The sequence below is a fragment of the Cnephaeus nilssonii genome (assembly GCF_951640355.1).
Source record: "Cnephaeus nilssonii genome assembly, chromosome: 22".
NCBI lineage: Eukaryota > Metazoa > Chordata > Mammalia > Chiroptera > Vespertilionidae > Cnephaeus > Cnephaeus nilssonii.
In genome coordinates, this window is record NC_137093.1 from 13,282,184 (window position 1) to 13,285,970 (window position 3,787).

Sequence of the window (3,787 nt, forward strand, 5' to 3'; positions counted from 1 at the left end):
GCCTCCTGCACAACCCCCTACTGGGGATCGAGCCCACAACCAGGGCATATGCCTTGACCAGGAATCGAACTGTGACCTCCTGGTTCGTAGGTCGATGCTCAACCACTGGGCCATGCTGGCTGGGCAGGCCTTCTTTTTTAAAATTCTAGTAAGGGAGAGTTTTAGTCCACAGTTGCTTGAACGTCTACCCAGAAGTTCTTCTTTCTTATTCCTGAAGCCAAACCCACAGTCTTGTTTGGTTTAACTCAGGCCTGGGGGCCCCACTCTTAATAGTGTTTGCTTTAGGAATGGGCATGTAACCCAATGGGGTGGGGATAGGAGGAGGCATCTCATAAGGTTTCTGGAGGAAGTGCTCTTTGTTCTTAAAAGGGCACATCAAGTGCTCTGGCTGGCGTGGCTCAGTTTGTTGGGCTTTGTCCAGTGCACTAAAGGTCGCTGGTTTAATTACGAGTCAGGGCTCTCTAAAAATTAATGGAAAAATATCCTCAGGTGAGGATTTTTTAAAAAGAGAGAGAAAAGAAGGAAATTCTGCCATATCAACTTAGATGGCTCGATCCCCAGTGGAGGACAAGCGGAAGGCAGTGATCAGTGTTTCACTCTCACATCCTGAACTGCCTTGTAAGACTTCGTATTATGGGAAATGACAAATGCCCTTACTGCTTAAACTAATTTGAGTCAGAGTTACTAATTATTGCAGCAGAAAGTTTGCCTGGTTAAGATGGTTATTCGGTGAATCCCTGGTGAGTAAACTTTTGTAAGATCCCTGAGTCACTCTAGTATTACAGGTATAGACGGATCTGATGGCCTAATCCAAGGAGGGCCTCTGACCTAAGTCATGACTGCTTTTTGAATAGACTTTGCATCAAAAATTGAGTGAGAGGCTTCTAGGTGACCTGGGGGGGGGGGGGTGTTAAACAAAAACAGTATTCATTTTCAGAAAGAAAGATGTCCAGAGGAACCACGATGATGATGGACAGGAAATAAAAACATGGAAACAGGGACCTGAATGGGAAAACACAATGGTTCATGCTTTTAAACCAGTTTTTAAAGCTTTAGTTTTGTGTTAGGAAAGGGGGACTTGGAATCCAAGGGTTCTGTCCACTGTCTGTATCATTAAAAGGTGGTTTTAGCCCTAGCTAGTTTGGCTCAATGGATAGAGCATCAATCTGCAGAGTGAAGGGTCCTGGGTTGGATTCTGGTCAAGGGCACAAGTGGGCTCAATCCCCAGTAGGGGGCATGCAGGAGGCAGCCGATCAATGATTCTCTCTCCTTGTTGATGTTTCTATCTCTCCCTCTCCCTTCCTCCCTGAAATCAATAGAAATATATATATATATTTTTTTAAAAAAAGGAGATTTTCCATGTATAGAGATTAGAGTACAATGAAGAGAATTATAAGGTATGTTCTCCCTCAAGTAGAGATGGTGATCACAGGGGTTGATGCAAACACTCATAACATGTAAGCATTAAGTCTCGGTTGTTTTTAGGCAAAGATTTCTAGTTCTGGCTCTGTTACAGAATGACCATCCTGCCTCCTATTATGGTACATAAGTTATATGGCATAAATGGTATGGTTATTGATTGAAAGTTATTTTATACTTTGAATCAAACTATTACTATTACTTAAAAGGCAGGGTCTCTCGCCCTAGCCAGTTTTTCTCAGTGGTTAGAGCACTGGCCTGCAGACCAAAGGGTTTGATTCCCGGTCAATGGCATATACCTCGGTTACAGGCTTGATCCCTGGCCCTGGTTGGGGCATGTGCAGGAGGCAAACAATGGATGTGTCTCTCTCACACAGATGTTTCTCTCTCTCTCTCTCTCTCTCTCTCTCTCTCTCTCCCCCTTCCTTCCACGTTCTCTAAAAATCAATGGAAAAAAATATCTTTGGGTGAAGATTAACCAAAAAGAAAGAAAAGAAAATCAAATGGAGATTTTTCTCCCCACTCTCACCTACTCATTTTAAGATCTACACACTTTTTTTTTAAAGGTAGAGTGTTTGCCTTTTTTTTTTTTTAATATATTTTTACCGATTTCAGAGAGGAAGGGAGAGGGAGAAAGAGATAGAAACATTAATGATGAGAGAGAATCACTGATCCGCTGCCTCCTGCCTACTAGGGATCGAGTCCACAACCCGGGCACGTCCCCTTGACTGGAATCAAACCCGGGACCCTTCAGTCCGCAGGCTCTATTCACTGAGCCAAACCAGGTAGGGCAAGATCTACACACTTTTAGAGTATGGAGGTAAAAGCCCAGGAAAAAGCTGAATAATAATAATCGAAAAACACATAAATGATGCCCAGTATGTGCCAGGCACTATTCTAAGCATTTTACATGTATTTGCTTGTTTAATAATACATGAAGCACGGGTGGAATGATTAAGTAACTGGCCCAAGGTTACTCAGTTAGTCAATTGACTGAGCCAGCATTTGAACTCAAGCAGTCCAGCTTCAAATTCTGAGCTACTCAAATTGTACCCGAGACTAATATATTATGAAAGTATTTTGGGGATTGGTGAAAACGTGCTGATGTTGAGTCACAAAAGGCACTAGGCCTGGACCATTTAGTTTACCCTAGGATAGACATCATCTATCACCCTAATATGTTCAACTTGGGGGGTAGGGGGTAGGCAAAGGGCCAAAATGAAATTCCACTGACAGAGGGATCTAAGTAAGAGTTTGTACTGCCTTTGAGGATGTGCTTTCTTGCCTGTCCAGTTCCTGGGGTGGTATTCTCCATAATCGGGCACCAGTAGCCTAGAGGTTTTACTCGATATCATTCGTTCAATAAATATTTGAGCATCAACTCAAGGCCACGAATTGTGCTAGGCCCAGAGTTGAACAGGATAGACAAGATCCCCACTTTCTTAAAATTTACATTCTAGCCCAACCGGCGTGGCTCCATGGTTGAGTGTTGACCTATGAACCAGGAGGTCACAGTTCGATTCCAGGTCAGGGCACACATGCCCATATTTCAGGCTCAGTCCCCCAGTGGGGGATGTGCAGGAGACAGGCAATCCATAATTCTCTCTCATCATCGATGTTTCTATCCCTCTCTCGTCCTCTCTGAAATCAATAAAAATAAACAAGGGGGGAATGAAAGAGTAACTCGGGAGAAGCAAGCTGAACCCCAGCAGGCAAGGTCCTTAAGGCCACGCCCAAGAGGTGTCTGTATTTTATTTGCATTCATTCAGCGCCAACGATGACATTGCCTCAGGCTGTACTTCCTAGACCACTTCATCCTGTTAATCCAACCTTCACAACCCCACTAGTGCCCGTGGGGTTATCTGGCCACTCCGTGTCCCTCAGCCTACCAGGACACCTCAGGCCGGGGTCACCCAATCTTTATCTGCGGTCGCTTCAGCCCCCGCGGTCATCTCCTTCCCGAGCCACTTCACAGGCTACGCGGCCCTGTCCCCTCGGCCGGCCAGGTCACCTCAGCGCCACGCCTCCCTGGCCGAAGATTCGGCTCGCACGCTACGCTTTGTTCCTAAAGCAGGTTTCGAAATGCCGCTCCCTCCCGGCTCCAGCTGTTTCCCTGCCAGCGCTAGGAGACCCGGGAGTGGCAGCGCCCCCGGCGGCGTACCACGACCCAAGAAGGGAGTGCCCGCCGCCGCCGCCGCCGCAAACTCCTCCGCCTCCTCCCGGAACGCGGGAGCCTGAGCGAGCGGCGCACGCCCCGATCGTCACGACCACGCTCCTGATTGGCTGAGCCGCGATACGTCACGGGGAGGGCTCCGGCGGCAGCTGGGAGCGGAGGCCGCGCGTGCGCAGACGGAGCGCGCTGAGCGGA